This window comes from Pseudophryne corroboree, chromosome 11 (genome assembly GCF_028390025.1).
Source record: "Pseudophryne corroboree isolate aPseCor3 chromosome 11, aPseCor3.hap2, whole genome shotgun sequence".
NCBI classification, from domain to species: domain Eukaryota; kingdom Metazoa; phylum Chordata; class Amphibia; order Anura; family Myobatrachidae; genus Pseudophryne; species Pseudophryne corroboree.
In genome coordinates, this window is record NC_086454.1 from 141,937,652 (window position 1) to 141,958,080 (window position 20,429).

The window sequence follows — 20,429 nt, forward strand, 5'->3', positions numbered from 1 at the left end:
AGATACTCTGCAACAATCACTTCCAATTTCGGTTTCCCCAGTGTCTTCTTCAGTTCCTGTTCCTAGTTCCTCAGTTTCTAGCTCTCCAGTTGCTTCTGTTTCAATGTCTCGCATCCATCTTCCTACACCAAGTAAATTTGATGGTAATGCCAAGATGTGTCGTGGATTTTTAAATCAATGCGAGGTTCAGTTTGAATTGCAGCCACAGAACTTTCCAACACCCAGATCAAAGGTTGCTTATATTGTTTCTCTGACGTCCTAAGTGGATGCTGGGACTCCGTAAGGACCATGGGGAATAGCAGCTCCGCAGGAGACGGGACACAACTATAAAGAAAGCTTTAGGTCTAACTGGTGTGCACTGGCTCCTCCCACTATGACCCTCCTCAAGACTTCAGTTAGAATGTTGTGCCCGGCTGAGCTGGATGCACACTAGGGGCTCTCCTGAGCTCCTAGAAAGAAAGTATATTTAGGTTTTTTTATTTTACAGTGAGATCTGCTGGCAACAGACTCACTGCAGCGAGGGACTAAGGGGAGAAGAAGCGAACCTACCTAACAGGTGGTAGTTTGGGCTTCTTAGGCTACTGGACACCATTAACTCCAAAGGGATCGACCGCAGGACCCGACCTTGGTGTTCGTTCCTGGAGCGGCTCCGCCGTCCCCCTTACAGAGCCAGAAGCAACGAAGAGGTCCGGAAAATCGGCGGCAGAAGACTTCGGTCTTCACCAAGGTAGCGCACAGCACTGCAGCTGTGCGCCATTGCTCCTCATGTACACCTCACACTCCGGTCACTGATGGGTGCAGGGCGCTGGGGGGGGCGCCCTGAGGGCAATATATGACACCTTGGCTGGCAAATCTACATCATATATAGTCCTAGAGGCTATATAGATGTAAAATTACCCCTGCCAGTATTCCAGAAAAAGCGGGAGAAAGTCAGCCGAAAAAGGGGCGGGGCCATCTCCCTCAGCACACTGGCGCCATTTTTCCCTCACAGCTCCGCTGGAAGGAAGCTCCCTGGCTCTCCCCTGCAGTCTGAACACTACAGAAGGGTAAAAAAGAGAGGGGGGGCACTAAATTTAGGCGCAGTATAGATATATATATATGATATATAAAAAAGCAGCTATAAGGGAAAACACTCATTTATAGTGGGATCCCTGTGTTATATAGCGCTCTGGTGTGTGCTGGCATACTCTCTCTCTGTCTCCCCAAAGGGCTTTGTGGGGTCCTGTCCTCTGTCAGAGCATTCCCTGTGTGTTTGAGGTGTGTCGGTACGGCTGTGTCGACATGTTTGATGAGGAGGCTTATGTGGAGGCGGAGCAAATGCCTGTAAACGTGATGTCACCCCCTGCGGGGTCGACACCTGAGTGGATGGTGCTGTGGAAGGAATTACGCGACAGTGTCGACTCCTTGCATAAAAGGATTGACGACATACCTAATGTGGGACAGCCGGCTTCTGAGCCTGTGCCTGCCCAGGCGTCTCAAAAGTCATCAGGGGCTCTAAAACGCCCGCTACCTCAGATGACAGACACAGATGTCGACACGGATACTGACTCCAGTGTCGACGACGATGAGACTAATGTAACTTCCAGTAGGGCCACACGTTACATGATTGAGGCAATGAAAAATGTGTTGCACATTTCTGATGTTACCCCCGGTACCACAAAAAAGGGTATTATGTTTGGAGAGAAAAAACTACCAGTAGCTTTTCCTCCATCTGAAGAGTTAAATGAAGTGTGTGAAGAAGCGTGGGCTTCCCCTGATAAAAAGCTGGTAATTTCTAAGAGGTTACTAATGGCGTACCCTTTCCCGCCAGAGGATAGGGCACGCTGGGAAACATCCCCTAGGGTGGATAAAGCGCTCACACGCTTGTCAAAGAAGGTGGCACTACCGTCTCCGGATACGGCCACCCTGAAGGAATCTGCTGATAGAAAGCAGGAGGCTATCCTGAAATCTATATATACACACACAGGTGTTATACTGAGACCGGCTATTGCTTCAGCCTGGATGTGCAGTGCTGCTGCTGCGTGGTCAGATTCCCTGTCAGAAAATATAGATACCCTAGACAGGGACACTATATTGCTAAACGTAGACCATATAAAAGACGCACTTTTATACATGAGGGATGCACAGAGGGATATTTGCCGGCTGGCATCCAAAATTAGTGCAATGTCCATTTCTGCCAGGAGAGGGTTATGGACTCGGCAGTGGACAGGAGATGCAGATTCCAAATGACATATGGAAGTTCTGCCTTATAAGGGTGAGGAGTTGTTCGGGGATGGTCTCTCGGATCTCGTATCCACAGCAACAGCTGGGAAGTCTACATTTTTACCCCATGTTCCCTCACAACCAAAGAAAGCACCGTATTATCAGGTACAGTCCTTCCGGCCCAATAGGGGCAAGCGGGTTAAAGGCGCGTCCTTTCTGCCCAGAGGCAGAGGTAGGGGAAAGAAGCTGCAGCATACAGCCAGTTCCCAGGAGCAAAAGTCCTCCCCCGCTTCCTCTAAGTCCACAGCATGACGCTGGGGCTCCACAGGCGGAGCCAGGTGCGGTGGGGGCCCGTCTCAAATTTTTCAGCAATCAGTGGGCTCGCTCACGGGTGGATCCCTGGATCCTTCAAGTAGTATCTCAGGGGTACAAGCTGGAATTCGAGACGTCTCCCCCCCCCCCGCCGTTTCCTCAAATCTGCCTTGCCAACCACTCCCTCAGGCAGGGAGGCAGTGTTACAGGCAATTCACAAGCTGTATTCACAACAAGTGATAGTAAAGGTGCCCCTACTTCAACAAGGAAGGGGTTACTATTCCACAATGTTTGTGGTACCGAAACCGGACGGTTCGGTGAGACCCATTTTAAATTTGAAATCCTTGAACACATATATAAAAAAATTCAAGTTCAAGATGGAATCGCTCAGGGTGGTTATTGCAAGCCTGGACGAGGGAGATTACATGGTATCACTGGACATCAAGGATGCTTACCTGCATGTCCCCATTTACCATCCTCACCAGGAGTACCTCAGATTTGTGGTACAGGATTGTCATTACCAATTCCAGACGTTGCCGTTCGGTCTATCCACGGCTCCGAGGGTCTTTACCAAGGTAATGGCCGAAATGATGATACTCCTTCGAAAGAAGGGAGTTTTAATTATCCCGTACTTGGACGATCTCCTGATAAAGGCGAGGTCCAGAGAACAGTTGTTGGTCGGGGTAGCACTATCTCGGGAAGTGCTACAACAGCACGGCTGGATTCTAAACATTCCAAAGTCACAGCTGGTCCCTACGACACGTCTACTGTTCCTGGGGATGGTTCTGGACACAGAACAGAGAAAAGTGTTTCTCCCGGAGGAGAAGGCCAAGGAGCTGTCATCTCTAGTCAGAGGCCTCCTAAAACCAAAACAGGTGTCGGTGCATCACTGCACGCAGATCCTGGGAAAAATGGTAGCTTCCTACGAAGCGATTCCATTCGGCAGGTTTCATGCAAGAACCTTTCAGTGGGACCTGTTGGACAAGTGGTCCGGATCGCATCTTCAGATGCATCGTCTGATATCCCTGTCTCCAAGGACAAGGGTGTCTCTGCTGTGGTGGCTGCAGAGTGCTCATCTTCAAGAGGGCCGCAGATTCGGCATACAGGACTGGGTCCTGGTGACCACGGATGCCAGCCTTCGAGGCTGGGGGGCAGTCACACAGGGAAGAAACTTCCAAGGACTATGGTCAAGTCAGGAGACTTCCCTGCACATAAATATTCTGGAACTAAGGGCCATTTACAATGCCCTAAGTCAGGCAAAACCCCTGCTTCAAAACCAGCCGGTACTGATCCAGTCAGACAACATCACGGCGGTCGCCCATGTAAACCAACAGGGCGGCACGAGAAGCAGGACGGCGATGGCAGAAGCCACAAGGATTCTCCGATGGGCGGAAAATCACGTGTTAGCACTGTCAGCAGTGTTCATTCCGGGAGTGGACAACTGGGAAGCAGACTTCCTCAGCAGGCACGACCTCCACCCGGGAGAGTGGGGACTTCATCCAGAAGTCTTCCAAATGATTGTAAACCGTTGGGAAAGGCCACAGGTGGACATGATGGCGTCCCGCCTAAACAAAAAGCTAGAAAAGTATTGCGCCAGGTCAAGAGACCCGCAGGCGATAGCTGTGGACGCTCTAGTAACACCGTGGGTGTATCGGTCGGTTTATGTGTTCCCTCCTCTTCCTCTCATACCAAAGGTACTGAGGATAATACGGAGAAGAGGAGTAAGAACTATACTCATTGTTCCGGATTGGCCAAGAAGAGCTTGGTACCCGGAACTTCAAGAAATGATCTCAGAGGACCCATGGCCTCTACCGCTCAGACAAGACCTGCTACTGCAGGGGCCCTGTCTGTTCCAAGACTTACCGCGGCTGCGTTTGACGGCATGGCGGTTGAACACCGGATCCTGAAGGAAAAGGGCATTCCGGAGGAAGTCATTCCTACGCTGATTAAGGCTAGGAAAGAAGTAACCGCAAACCATTATCACCGCATATGGCGAAAATATGTTGCGTGGTGTGAGGCCAGGAAGGCCCCAACGGAGGAATTTCAGCTGGGCCGTTTCCTGCACTTCCTACAGTCAGGGGTGACTATGGGCCTTAAATTGGGTTCCATTAAGGTCCAGATTTCGGCTCTATCGATTTTCTTCCAGAGAGAACTGGCTTCGCTACCTGAAGTTCAGACTTTTGTTAAGGGAGTGCTGCATATTCAGCCCCCTTTTGTGCCTCCAGTGGCACCTTGGGATCTCAACGTGGTGTTGGATTTCCTAAAGTCACATTGGTTTGAGCCACTGAAAACCGTGGATTTGAAATATCTCACGTGGAAAGTGGTCATGTTGTTGGCCTTGGCTTCGGCCAGGCGTGTATCAGAATTGGCAGCTTTGTCGTGTAAAAGCCCTTATCTGATTTTCCATATGGATAGGGCAGAATTGAGGACTCGTCCCCAATTTCTCCCTAAAGTGGTATCAGCGTTTCATCTGAACCAACCTATTGTGGTGCCTGCGGCTACAAAAGACTTGGAGGCTTCCAAGTTGTTGGACGTAGTCAGGGCCCTGAAAATATATGTTTCCAGGACGGCTGGAGTCAGGAAAACTGACTCGCTATTTATCCTGTATGCGCCCAACAAGTTGGGCACACCTGCTTCAAAGCAGACTATTGCTCGCTGGATCTGTAGTACGATTCAGCTTGCACATTCTGCGGCTGGACTGCCGCATCCAAAATCAGTGAAAGCCCATTCCACGAGGAAGGTGGGCTCTTCTTGGGCGGCTGCCCGAGGAGTCTCGGCTCTACAACTTTGCCGAGCAGCTACTTGGTCGGGGTCAAACACATTTGCAAAATTCTACAAGTTTGACACCCTGGCTGAGGAGGACCTAGAGTTTGCCCATTCGGTGCTGCAGACTCATCCGCACTCTCCCGCCCGTTTGGGAGCTTTGGTATAATACCCATGGTCCTTACGGAGTCCCAGCATCCACTTAGGACGTCAGAGAAAATAAGAATTTACTCACCGGTAATTCTATTTCTCGTAGTCCGTAGTGGATGCTGGGCGCCCATCCCAAGTGCGGATTGTCTGCAATACTTGTATATAGTTGTTGCTTAACTACAGGGTTATTGTTGAGCCATCTGTTGAGAGGCTCAGTTGTTATCATACTGTTAACTGGGTATTGTATCACGAGTTATACGGTGTGATTGGTGTGGCTGGTATGAGTCTTACCCGGGATTCAAACTCCTTCCTTCTTGTGTCAGCTCTTCCGGGCACAGTATCCTAACTGAAGTCTGGAGGAGGGTCATAGTGGGAGGAGCCAGTGCACACCAGTTAGACCTAAAGCTTTCTTTATAGTTGTGCCCAGTCTCCTGCGGAGCCGCTATTCCCCATGGTCCTTACGAGAAATAGAATTACTGGTGAGTAAATTCTTATTTTCTCTTCTAGCTGGCCTGCTCTGAACTGGATCTCTCCGCTGTGGGAGCGAGCAGATGCATTATTGAACAACTATACTGAATTTGTTGCTGCATTCCGACGCATCTTTGACGAACCTGGGCGTACGACCTCTGCTTCTTCAGACCTCCTTCAGATCCGCCAGGGAACACGTACTGTGGGTCAGTACGTTATCCAGTTCCAGACATTGGCATCAGAGGTGAAGTGGAAAAACCAGGCATTGGTTGCCGCCTTCTGGCATGGTCTGTCCGACCGCATAAAAGATGAGTTGGTTACTCGAGATTTACCAGAGCAACTGGAAGCTCTAATTTCCCTATGTGTCAAGTTGGATCTACGTTTACGCGAGCGAGCCTGTGAACGCTCTCGAGGTGATCTTCGCAAGCACCGCGCTATGCCTCCTGTACAGTCTCTACCTATTGCTGCTGATGAACCCATGCAGGTAAACAAATTTCGTTTAACACCTAAAGCGGTCCAGAAGATTAAAGGAAAGACTGTGTCTCTATTGTGCTGCTGCTGGTCATCTGATTGGTTCCTGCCCTGCTCGGTTGGGAAACGCCAGGTCCTAACTTGTAGAGGAGGAGTCAAGTTAGATACCTTGAATAAAGCTCCTTCATCGCAAGATCTGATATTACCTGTCACCTTGGAAAGGCCAGAGGGACTCCAGTCTTTGTCTGCCTTAGTGGATTGTGGTGCTGCTGGGAATTTTATCACGCAAGCTGCAGTGGATAGACTTCATCTATCAGTGTCTAAGCTGTGTCGTCCAGTGTATCTCACGGCTGTGGATGGAAGCCGTATTCCAGAGGGTTCCATCTCTCAGCAAACCAAGCCGGTAGTTCTGGGAATAGGCTTCCTGCATTCCGAGCTCATTGAGTTCCTGGTTATACCTAAAGCGAATTATGAGATTGTACTGGGTATGCCTTGGCTCCAACTGCACAATCCACAATTCGACTGGTCTACATTACAGTTAACATCATGGAGTTCCTCCTGTCATCAGTCTTGTCTTGCTCAAATTTTTCCAATAAAGTCTTCAAGTGTAAAGTCCCAGTCCGGGCTTCCGGAGGCCTATCAGGAATTCACTGACGTCTTTAGTGAGAAAGCAGCCGATGTCTTGCCTCCCCATCGAGAGTGGGATTGTCCCATCGATTTGGTTCCAGGGAGCAAGCCGCCTAGAGGGCGTACATACCCTCTTTCAGTTCCAGAGACTCAAGCAATGAGTGAATACATAAAGGAAAATTTAAAGAAGGGATTCATCCGTCCATCCTCTTTCCCAGCTGGTGCTGGATTCTTCTTCGTCAAGAAGAAAGATGGAGGACTTCGCCCCTGTATCGATTACCGAGGTTTAAATGACATCACGATCAAAAATAGCTACCCGTTACCTCTCATCACAGAATTGTTTGACAGAGTAAGGGGGGCTTCCATCTTCACGAAACTAGATCTTCGCGGGGCTTACAATCTTATTAGGATTCGAAGTGGTGATGAGTGGAAAACCGCCTTCAATACTCGTGATGGCCACTATGAATATCTAGTGATGCCCTTCAGTTTAAGCAATGCCCCGGCCGTGTTTCAAAACTTTGTCAACAAAGTGTTTAGAGATCTCCTGTATAAATGTGTGGTAGTTTACCTCGATGACATCTTGATATTCTCCCGTGATTTAGTTTCTCATCGCCAACAGGTGAAGGAGGTTCTTCACCGTCTTCGACAGAATCATCTGTAAGGCAAGCTGTCTAAATGCACATTTGAAGCTTCTTCAATACCTTTCTTAGGATACATCATTTCCGGAACAGACCTTCAAATGGATCCAGCTAAACTGGAAGCTATAGAAAGCTGGGCTCTTCCAACAACACTCAAGTCAGTTCAACGCTTCATTGGCTTCGCCAATTACTACAGAAAGTTTATTAAAGGATTTTCCACATTAATAGCTCCAATTACCTGCCTTACCCGGACAGGGGGAAATCCTTTTCAATGGTCTGACGAAGCACTGTCTGCTTTTCATAAAATAAAACAAGCTTTTATTTCAGCTCCTGTGTTACAACAGCCGGATGTCAGTAAGGCCTTCATCTTGGAAGTTGATGCCTCAACGGTTGGCGTGGGCGCAGTCCTGTCTCAGATTGGCATTGATGGTAAGACTCACCCCTGTGGGGTTTTTTCTCGTAGGTTCTCGCCCGCAGAAATGAACTATACCATCGGTGACCAGGAGTTGTTGGCAATTAAATTGGCCCTTGAAGAATGGAGGTATCTGCTGGAAGCTACGAGATTCCCCATTACCATCTATACGGATCACAAGAATCTTCTCTACTTGAAAGCCACGCAGTGCCTGAATCCTCGGCAAGCAAGGTGGGCCCTATTCTTTTCTCGTTTTGATTTTAAGTTAATGTTTAGACCTGGTTCACAAAACATCAAAGCAGATGCTCTGTCTCGCTCTATGAGCTCAAATGAGGAATCCTCAGAACAGGCTGTTCGACCAGTATTAAATCCGGTGGTTTTCGCAGCTACAGGGATGTCGCAAGTCCCACCTCCAGGCAAGATGTTTGTCTCTCTAGAGCTTCGTCCAAACCTTCTGTCTTGGGCTCATACGTCCAAATTTACTGGTCACCCTAGAATTCTAAAGACTTTTAAATTTCTGTCTCAAACGTATTGGTGGCCTCGTATGAAGGTAGATATTCAAGAATTCATAGCTTCATGTCCCAAATGTGCTCAGCATAAAATTTCTCGTCAGGCTCCCGCAGGCCAATTGATACCCAATTCCATTCCCAAGCGCCCCTGGTCCCATTTGTCGATGGATTTTATTTCTGATCTCCCTCAGTCCAAAGAGTATGACACCATCTGGGTAGTAGTCGATAGGTTTTCAAAAATGGCGCACTTCATTCCACTCATGGGGTTACCATCTGCTCCAAAATTGGCACAGTTGTTTCTTCACGAAATATTCAGGTTACATGGACTTCCAACAGAAATCATATCTGATCGGGGTGTACAATTTGTGGCCAAGTTTTGGAGAGCTCTGTGTTCAGCGCTGCAGGTAAAACTGAAATTCTCTACGGCCTATCATCCTCAAACAAATGGGCAGACAGAGAGGGTAAATCAAGAACTTGAGACATATTTAAGACTGTATATTTCTTCTTCACAGGATGACTGGGTAGATTTATTGCCCTGGGCGGAGTTTGCTCATAATTTCTGTTATCATACTTCTACAGATACAACTCTTTTTTTCGCAGTTTATGGTCAGCATCCTAGAGTACCAGACTTCCAAGAGTTACCTGTCATAGATGTGCCTGCGGCTGATTCTGCTCTTCAGCGGTTCGCTCAAATTTGGAAGAAGATCCATTCATCTCTTAAAAAAGTTTCTCAACGGTATAAAATGTTTGCTGATCTGAAGAGACGTGCAGTTCCTAGTTTGAAACCGGGCGATAAAGTCTGGTTATCTACTCGAAATCTCCGTCTCAGAGTTCCATCAATGAAGTTTGCTCCTCGGTTTATTGGACCATTTCCAGTAGAAAGTGTCATTAATCCGGTGGCTTATAAGTTAAAACTGCCTGCTTTCTTGAAAGTACCCAATTCATTTCATATTTCTCTCCTCAGACCACTAATTCTCAATCGTTTCCAGAGAACGGTTCCAGCGGCTCCAAAGGTACAAACTCATCGGGGCGTGGAATACGAGGTGGAAAAGATCTTAGACTCTCGACATCGTTATGGTCATCTGCAATATCTCATTGACTGGTCTGGATATGGTCCTGAAGAGAGGAGTTGGGTCAACGCCACGGATGTTCATGCTCCACGTTTGATTCAAGCCTTCCACAGACTCTTCCCTGCCAAGCCTCGTGGGTGTTTCGGTGCCCACCCATAAAGGAGGGGGTAATGTCAGGAATCGGCGCGCTGCTGCGTCTCACTTACCAGCGCGCTGGTGTGCAGGCCTCCGGAGGTCGTGGCCCCAGTTGATGCTGCATGAGTGTAGTGGCGGTGAGCGTCATCTTCTGCATTGCTAAATACCCCTGAGTCTGGTCCTGTGTGGGTTTTGCTGCGTGCCGGTGTCCGGCCTGTGTGGACGTTGCCATGACACCTGCACTCAGCTGATCCGGGTGCTCAATCCAGCGCTGTGTCTCCGCCTGCAGCTCTGTGTCCAATCACTGCTGAGCAGGGGGTTTAACTGCCAGTCCGTGGCTCTCTCACATTGCCTCGGAAAACGAGTCACATACCTTGTGCCTAAGTTCTCCTGGTTCCTGTGTTCCTGTTTCCAGCGTTCCCCGTGGTTATTTCCATTGTTCCAGTTTTCACCTCCATAAGCTCTTCTGTTACTCCGGACTCAATTACATCCAGCCACAATCCACCAGCAGCAGAGACTCTCCTTAGGTGTTCATATTAACATCTTACCTGTGCACTTGCTATCAGTATTCCATCTGTGCATTCCTGCAATATAACAACTAGTTGCTAGAGACTGTCTCCTGCTTGAGCCTAGTAAGGCTACTTGGACTTGTGCTTTATTGGGACTGTGTGTTTCCTATGCATATCGGAGTTCTGCTTTCCAAGTTACGTTACCTTATGTTATACTGAGACTGTGTGCTATCAAGTACTACTGGACTTTAGTTTATATCATCTGCCTTCAGTATTTGTTGTTTCATATTTCCTTTGCAAGAGGCCTCAGTTATTCAAATTCCGTTATCAATCATTGTCATTCCATTACCGGTTTTCTGTTCACGCTGTGTTATCCCAGCTGCTCAGTTACAATAAAACATAGCGCCTATGCGCAGGACTTTTATATTGCCTCCACGTTTTATCCATCATACCAACACTGACCCACTAGCGCCCCCGCCGGGGACAGACAAACCTAGAGACCTGACAATTTCGCTACATGACCAGCACATATTCAAACAACTACAAACAAAATATTTTGTTATAAAAACAACAAAATACTACAAGCTTATACAACAAATGAATGTGGGGTGAGGGTCACACTATAACATATACCCTTCTTGTCACACTGGGATCAGCCAATACTCATGAAAATTCATCCTGACCAGTGCCTTATGTGAGTTAATTAGTGATTAGTGTACAGAGAAGCAAAGCCACTATAAAATCATCCAGGCGCCGCTACAAGAGAGAAGGCATAGTCATGCCGGTTCTCAATAATGGTGCCCTCTGAAGATGCTGTGCATCGAGGGGGCCTTTGTTGCACCTTTTGGGGGACATGCTTATGACTCCCTGGCTGAGCTGGGATCTCTGTGAACAACCAACCCCCTAATGGCGCAGCTGCTGATACTCTGAATATCACTTTAGAGCATAAAAGGAATATCTAGCCAGCGTGTAGGTGACAGGGCCCTCTAAGGGGTCTATATAAACCTAAAGTATAATTTGACCCAATATGAAGTGGCATTTTTTTACCACCATAGATGTAGGGTTACCAGATGCACTACTGTATATAAATTTTATCTCATATGAAGCACACAAGCACAGTGACCCTATATGGTTTGTTACAGGGTCATTGTGCTGATGAGATCCTTTAAGTAAATGTTTCAGAAGGCTTGAATTGAGGAGCTAATGATCTGAGGTTAAAGTCTTTTGAAATCTTGGCAGAAACTTATATTCCATGGATACAGACTTTATCTTAAGCTGATAATGCTGGTATTTGTACCAATTAGGGTATTAAAGCTCAAGTTCATATCAAAACTATCAGAAACTCACTACCAACGGTAGACTTTGCTGCTATCTGAATAACTGTATGACTGTACCTTGTACTAGCACTTGAAGATTGTTTCATAGATGCCTTGAGAGTGTTAGTAGCTGGTCTGATTTGCCAGTTGGTATCTCAAGTTCATAGCCATTAAGCTGCTGTAGCTTTGCTGGTTTGGTTTCGGAAAGAGTAGATGACTTTCACACTGTAAGTGGAATGAAGTAACCGTTATGCAGTTGAAAATGTATCCATATTTTGCTTCTGAGATTATAAACCCTCAATCAGAATTTGCGACCTGATTAGGTTGAACGTCCTGTGGATCAAAGGCCTATTCTTACTGCTAAACTTATGCATGACTTACTGTACATGTGACTGCAATTTACCTTAAATTACTTACTTACGCCAATGTGCATGTGAAGTTCCTGCCCTGCGCGGCCCAGCCACTGTGATTGCATTGCATTGGCTGCGAACACCTCTGCTGATTGACAAGCAGAGGCATTCGTGGGGCTGCAAAGTGGCACTGCGGGACCCTACAAACAGGGGTGGAATGGCGCCATTTTCCGGGCACTATGTGACATCACATCACAGCTGCTCCGATGGAAAAGATGGCGGCGGTGCACTTACCTTCACAGCCAGGCTGCAAAGGCAGCGGTCGTCCACAGTTTTTGCGACCACAATGAAATTGCTGTCACAGACGCTGGGCGTTACACTCGCCATGCTGGGTGGCATTGCCCTACGCTGGATGGCACCTGCATGCGATAGAAGCAGTAGCAGATTCTGCTTTTTTTCTTACTGAATAGGGTCCATAGCCTCCTCAGTGGTGTAACTGCTGGAGGCAATGGAGACATTGACCACTGGGCGTTAGTCATCAGGGGGGCACAAAGGAGCAGGCACCGGCCCCTGAGATTATAGATGAATCCATCTATAACCACTGTTTGTGTAACCGCTGACCATTTCTGCAGTGAGCAACTAAATTGCTCTACTGTCTTAGCCTCTACCACCTCCAATGTTTATTCTTCTTTCTTGTATCTTCTTTTTATTTTTCTTCTCTTATTTCTTCTTATTCTTTCTTATTTTTCTTCTTTCTTGTTTCTTCTTTTCTCTTTCTTATTTTTCTTTGTCTTTTTCTTAGAATCATAGAATGTGACGGCATATAAGATACACATGGCTCATGTAGTCTTCCCCTTTTTTACCAAATTTTACCTCTTACCTTATTTGATCCTTATTTCTGTGTAAGGATATCCTTATGTTTATCCCATGCATGTTTAAATTGCACTACTGTCTTTACCACCTCTGTAGGGAGGCTTTCTTGTTTTTTCTTCATCTTTTTCTTTATCTTATTTCTTGTTTCTTCTTTTTCTTTTACATCTTTTTTCTTTTTCTTCCTTGTTTTTCCTTCTTTCTTGTATCTTATTCTTCTTTTTTCTTCTTTTTTGTTTCTTCTTTTTCTTATGTCTATCACATGCATGTTTAAATTGCTCTACTCTCTTTGCCTCTACCACCTTTCTTGTTTCTTCTCTTCTTTTTCTTTCATTTTTTTCTATTTCTTCTTTCTCTTCTTCTCTTTCTTATGTCTATCACATGCATGTTAAAATTGCTCTACTATCTTAGCCTTGACCACCTCTGATGGGAGGCTTTTTTGTGTCTTCTTTCTTGTTTCTTCTCTCTTCTTTTTCTTTCTTGTTTTTTCTTCTCTCCTCAATTCTTTCTCTTTATTATTTTTCTTCTTTCTTGTTTCTTCTTTTTCGTCATCTTTTTTCTTGTTTCTTTTATGTCTTATTTTTCTTTTTCTTCTTTCGTTTTGTTCTCTTTCTTGTTTGTTCTTCTTTCTTGTTTCTTATTTTTTTTTCTTGTCTTGTTTCTTCTTCATTTTCTTTCTTTTTTCTTATGTATATCACATGCATGTTTAAATTAATCTACTGTGTTAGCCTCTACCACCTCTGATGGGAAGCTTTCTTTTTTCTTTTTATTTCTTCTTATTATTTTTCTTTGTTTTTCTTTTTCTTGTGTCTTCTAATTTATTTTTCTTTCTTGTTTCGTCTTATTTTTCTTTCTTCTTTCTTCTTTCTTTCCTTCTTTCTTGTTTTACTTCTTCCTATTGTTTTTCTTCTTTCTTGTTTATTTTTCTTCTTCATTAACTTTGTCTTTTCTTATTACTTGTTTCTTCGCCATTTTTATTTAGTTTTCTGCTTTTTCTTTGTTTCTGCCTTTACCTGTTCCTTCTTCTTTTTATTATATTTATTTTTCTTCTTCTTGCAATAGGTCTCAGAGAAAGAGACAAGATAGGGAGAGAAGAGGGAGTGAGTAGGGAAGAGACAAATAAGATAAGAAGAGAGAGAGGGGGCAGTTGGTAGGGGAGAGAGAGAGAGATAAGATAGGGAGAGAGGGGGGAGAAGAAAAATCCCTAGCATTTAGGGCTCCATTTAAGAAGGAGTCATAACCTCTTTAGCACTCATTTTGTTATGAGCCACGGCTGTGGCTCATTCCTGTTTTGCATGTCAGTTAGGTATTTTATGTTTATAAGTTGTTTCGCAGGCCAGGATTTCCCGTTGCTCTGTTTAAGAGTACTCTTGGTTGCTGCCGCTGGTGAGTCTGTGTAATTGCAGCTTGTTCCCATGTGTTCAGCCTCACCTGGCTGCTAATTGCATCTTGTCAGTTTGGAGTCATGCAACAGGGCAGCTGCATGAGATTATTAATTAGGCCTCTCTGTTATATGCTGGCTCAGTGCTATTCACAGACGCTGGTGATATTTCTGGGTTTCCAGTCTGCTTGAGTTCTGAGCTTGGTTCCTGCTAGTTCCTGAGCTCCTGTGTAGCAGTGTCAGTCAGGCTGCTTCCTGTGTCTATTCCTGTGTCAGTCCCTGTGTCGATTCCTGTGTCTGATCCCGTGTCCTGCTGTGAGGCGTTCCTGTCCTGAGGTCCAGTGGCTTTGCCTGTGCCTGGTCAAGTTTCTGGCTTCTTGGTGTCCACCGGTCTGTCGTTTGGGATTCTGCCTGTCCTCCAGTTCTGAGAGTCTGTGTCAGCAGCTTTGGGAGTTCCTGTCCGTTTGCCAGTATTCGTACCGGTTCCGTGAGTAGCAGCTCTGCCGCGTCCGTCGGCCTAGGCCGCTGTATTCTGTTATTATTTCTGTCACTGGTGTTTTGCAGAGGGTTCTGCTTATGCTGTCACCGCCGGTACACAAAAGTATTGTGTCGGCGTGTGGTCAGCATTTCCTTTGTTGTTCTTTTCCTTTGGCGGCAAGCCGCACATACATTTAGTTTTAGGCTAGTTAGTAGCCCCTGGCTTTGGTTGTTTCAGTAAGAGGGCCCCTTGTTATCACCCTGTCTCGGTACACTCTTAGTCTCTCATTAAGACCTGAGGGGGCATCGAAGTTGGGCAGACGTAATCCGCCCTTCAAACGCGGCTGCCATGGGCTCAAGCAACCATAGTCTCGCAAGAGTGTACTGACAGCACGGGCGAGACAACGGAGATAGGGCGCCAGGGGCTATTCCCTTTCCATTCCCCTTTCCCAGCGTTACGTCCTGGTGCTCTGGACTCACTCCATAACATCTCCCTTGTTCTGAGCACCAGGAACCTAACATTATCACCAGCCATACCACAAAAAAAGAAATAAAACTTTTTTTCTTTTTTGGCCCAGTCCGGTGTTTAGAATCCAGTCCGGTGTTTAGAATCCAGTCCGGTGATAAAAAAAAAAAAAACAGTCTTGTTTTGTTTAGCAAAAATTTAGTCCTGCCTTGTCTAGTCTTGCCTTGTCTAGTCTTGCCTTGTCTAGTCTTGCCTTGTCTTGTCTAGTTTTAAATCCTCCTATGTCTACTATGCAAGCCCTGCAGGCATCTCTCTCTGCCCTGAACTCTGCTTTCAGTGCTTTGAGACCAGAGCGACTAGAAGTTTTGCAGCAATCCTTAAAGCAACTGCAAAACCTTCTGACTAAAATCTTGCTCATCTTGCCAGAAGTCGTTGAGAGTACATCTATCTCTAAAGAGACTCTTGTTCACAGTATGGTGACAAGAGAATCCTGTGGTTTAATTGAAGAGAAAAGGTTTAAAAGTTTTCTGCGGCCCAGGCTCTCAGAAGAGGAGCGTCTGCGTCGCAGAAACTTAAACTTATGCCTATATTGTGGGGGTTTAGGCCACTATCTGCAGACCTGTGAGTTGCGCTAGCCAAAGTGTGGTGATGAGTCTTGCCCTCTGGCCAAGTTGAGTCAGAATACAAGACCTACTCCTGTCTCTACTGTGGCAGAGGTACTTGTCACACAACCCACACTAAAAAGCTCTCTGTCCTATAATTGGGGTCCTTGGGCAAGGGAACCCCATTATAGATTCAGGAATCAAAAGAGAATGTTTCTCTCTCTTGAGGTTCCTGTTGAAGCAGCGTTGCAAGCCCCTGGAGTGGTGCCCGATGCCCAGGTTCCTGGAGTGGTGCCCGATGCCCAGGTTCCTGGAGTGGTGCCCGATGCCCAGGTTCCTGGAGTGGTGCCCGATGCCCAGGGTCCTGGAGTGGTGCCCGTTGCCCAGGGTCCTGGAGTGGTGCCCGTTGCCCAGGGTCCTGGAGTGGTGCCCGTTGCCAGGGTCCTGGAGTGGTGCCCGTTGCCCAGGGTCCTGGAGAGGTGCCCGATGCTCAGGATCTTGGTGCGGTACCCAATGCCCAGAGTGCTGGAGCGGTGCCCGATGCCCAGAGTGCTGGAGCGGTGCCCGATGCCCAGAGTGCTGGAGCGGTGCCCGATGCCCAGAGTGTTGGAACGGTACCCGATGCCCAGAGCGCTGGAGCGGTACCCAATGCTGTAGCTTATAGAAGGACATCAAATATTATAGCTCAGGTTTCCATACCAGAAGGGGTCTCAGAAGCTGTTACCCCAGGTAGGGACTTGAAGAGCGCAACCCCAGAAAGGGTATCTAAAACCATAGTTCTAGAAGGGAACTCGAGAAGCAAAACCCCAGAAGGGATATTTGAAGTAATATCCCCAAGTGGGGTCTCGAGAGACGCAGCCTCTAAGAAGGGTCTAGAGGTCGCTTCCCCAGGAAAGAACTCTAGAGGCGTAGCATTAGTGGAGGTGCTGAAGGTTATAGCTTCAACAAAAGTCCCGGAAGTCATAGTCCCGGGAGAAGTTTTGATAATTATCGACTCAGAGAGGGAGGCCGATGGCTCGGTCCCAGTGGGGGAGGCCGATGGCTCGGTCCCAGTGGGGGAGGCCGACGGCTTGGTCCCAGTAAAAGAATCCGAGTTGCTGACCCCAGCGGAGTTCCCGGAGGCCACTGCCCCAGCGGGGTTCCCGGAGGCCACTGCCCCAGCGGGGTTCCCGGAGGCCACTGCCCCAGCGGGGTTCCCGAAAGTCACTGCCCCAGCGGGGTTCCCGAAAGTCACTGCCCCGGGTGGGGTTCAGAAAGTCACTGCCCCAGGTGGGGTTCAGAAAGTCACTGCCCCGGGTGGGGTTCAGAAAGTCACTGCCCCGGGTGGGGTTCAGAGTCTCAGCCTCGAGTAAGGTCAATAGTGACCAGGTCCTAGCAAAGCACTCCAGTCAGTCAGATAGGAAGGAAACAGATCCTGACTCTGATATCTCAACATCCATAATCTTTGGTGGGGACTTAGCCCAATTTCTGGCGCTTTACAAACACTATTACATTATTATGATGTCTAGACCATTTCTGGGCATCACTTCAGAGAACCTTGTGCTTTATCTGATTTATTCTTTTAGAGGAGAGCCTTTTGAGTGGGCGACCAGCCTAATGAAAGCTGAAGATCCCATTCTTCAGGATCCCCCAGCATTCAGTGATGCAATTATTAAAAGATATGGTTCCAAAGAAATTGGTTCAGGCTCCTCTAAGTCACCCGTCTTGTCTGCTGAGAGTCCACCAAATACTGTAAACTCGGCACAAGAGTCCCAGCCCGTTGTTTTGACTGCAGGATGTGCTTTTCTGACTTCTTCTAATAATAGTACTTTGCCAGAAAGTTCAGCTCCCAAGGGTAAGAAACCTGTCTCTGATTTGAACGCAGCCTTGCTGGGTGGTACCATCAGTTCAGACAATGTTTGGGGAATTACCTTGGTCAGACCTAAAGAGCTTTGTAAAAAGAAGAAGAAAAAGAAATAATTTTTGACTCTTGCCTTGATATAAAAAAAAAAATGTTTCCCTTATCTTGTGTTCAGTGGCCACCGTCAGGGGGAGGGCACTGTTACAAGCTGTGGTTGCAGCTTGTTTCTGTTTTTGTGTCTGTTAGACCAGTGTGTCAGGTTTTTTTTTGTATCCCTTGTTTTGGATAGTCTGTATTTTGGGGTCCTTTGACCCCTCCTCAAGGGGGGGGGGGTACTGTTATGAGCCACGGCTGTGGCTCATTCCTGTTTTGCATGTCAGTTAGGTATTTTATGTTTATAAGTTGTTTCGCAGGCCAGGATTTCCCGTTGCTCTGTTTAAGAGTACTCTTGGTTGCTGCCGCTGGTGAGTCTGTGTAATTGCAGCTTGTTCCCATGTGTTCAGCCTCACCTGGCTGCTAATTGCATCTTGTCAGTTTGGAGTCATGCAACAGGGCAGCTGCATGAGATTATTAATTAGGCCTCTCTGTTATATGCTGGCTCAGTGCTATTCACAGACGCTGGTGATATTTCTAGGTTTCCAGTCTGCTTGAGTTCTGAGCTTGGTTCCTGCTAGTTCCTGAGCTCCTGTGTAGCAGTGTCAGTCGAGCTGCTTCCTGTGTCTATTCCTGTGTCAGTCCCTGTGTCGATTCCTGTGTCTGATCCCGTGTCCTGCTGTGAGGCGTTCCTGTCCTGAGGTCCAGTGGCTTTGCCTGTGCCTGGTCAAGTTTCTGGCTTCTTGGTGTCCACCGGTCTGTCGTTTGGGATTCTGCCTGTCCTCCAGTTCTGAGAGTCTGTGTCAGCAGCTTTGGGAGTTCCTGTCCGTTTGCTAGTATTCGTAACGGTTCCATGAGTAGCGGCTCTGCCGCGTCCGTCGGCCTAGGCCGCTGTATTCCGTTATTATTTCTGTCACTGGTGTTTTGCAGAGGGTTCTGCTTATGCTGTCACCGCCGGTACACAAAAGTATTGTGTCGGCGTGTGGTCAGCATTTCCTTTGTTGTTCTTTTCCTTTGGCGGCAAGCCGCACATACATTTAGTTTTAGGCTAGTTAATAGCCCCTGGCTTTGGTTGTTTCAGTAAGAGGGCCCCTTGTTATCACCCTGTCTCGGAACACTCTTTGTCTCTCATTAAGACCTGAGGGGGCATCGAAGTTGGGCAGACGTAATCCGCCCTTCAAACGCAGCTGCCATGGGCTCAAGCAACCATAGTCTCGCAAGAGTGTACTGACAGCACGGGCGAGACAACGGAGATAGGGCGCCAGGGGCTATTCCCTTTCCATTCCCCTTTCCCAGCGTTACGCCCTGGTGCTCTGGACTCACTTCATAACATCTCCCTTGTTCTGAGCATCAGGAACCTAACACATTTCTGGTGCAAAAGGGTTAGGACAGTGGCAGGATGAGCCAGAGGCAGGATGGCAGCTGCCTACTGGGTTGGCACACTTGTAGCCATTTAGGGCCACAGGCAGAGTAGCTGCCTCGCCGCAATCAGATCAGAGTGGCCAGGCAGCTCTTTCTACCAGTCTCCGGCCCACCACTAATATGACGCTATTCACTACATGCACATTGACAGCCATGCTTCAGTCACAGTGCACTGTACAATGTTTTAGCTGCTAGTATTGCTGATTGGTGGATGACTCTGGCCATCCACCAGTTACTATTGTGGGCATATACAAGCACTGATTGGTGGATGGCTGGAGCTATCCACCAATCATAGGAAACTGCAGCAAACATGCTGGGAGAGAGAGGGAACAGAAGGAGACCTCTAGCAGGAAGAGCAGGAAGTGTACTGGGCTATCCCCATAGAGCTTAGGTCTTTATTTCAAATGGTAAGGATGCTTTCTGAAAAATGAAGGGGAGATGCATGGGTATAATTGTGGGAATAAGGGGGTAGTTCTGGGCATAATAATAATTGTGGCAGGAAGAGGGAGCAGCTATGGTCAGAGCTAGAGGGCAGTGCTGGTGATTATAATTGTAAGAGGTGGCAGTTCTGGGACATGCTTATGATTGACGGAGGAGTTACCTGTACTAGAACTAGAGTTTGATTTTTATTCAAATAAGTGAGGGACCGCCATAAATGGGATATTATTGTAATTTAGTTAAGAAGGGGGTGTCAGAACTGGCAGAGCTAGCCCAACCATTATGCTGGGTATGCAGCCATGTAAAGTGCAACACTGTGGAGGGCGCTGCTGAAATGCTGTCAGACAGTGAAGGTAAGTTATCCATTTGAGGCAGCTCTTTCCCTGCAGTTGGATGGCTGGAGTTCACTCCTGAGCTCCAACTTCCGGCTCCCACAGTGTGTTAAGGGAGAGAAGGCAAGAGCAAGGAGCTGTCGGCCAGCACTGGGTGCAGGAGTGGGGCTTTGTGTAAGGGTAATTACCACTGTGGGCATCGTATAAGGGGCACAACTACTGTGGTCATTGTGCACTACTACTATGGGCATTATGTGTAAGGGGTACTGCTACTGTGGGCATTTTGTGTAAGTGGCAATGCTACTTTGGGAAATTTGTGTAAGCAGCATTACTACTGTGGGCATTGTGTGTAAGTGGCACTATTACTGTGGGCATTGTGTGTAAGCAGCACTACCACTGTGGGCATTGTGTAAGGGGCACTACCACTGTGGGCATTGTCTAAGGGACATATCTACTGTGGGCATTGTGTAAGGGGCACTAATACTGTGGGTATTAAATGTTTAAGCGGCACTACAACTGTGGGCATTATGTATAAGCAGCATTATTGTGGCCATTATGTGTAATGAGCACAGCTAC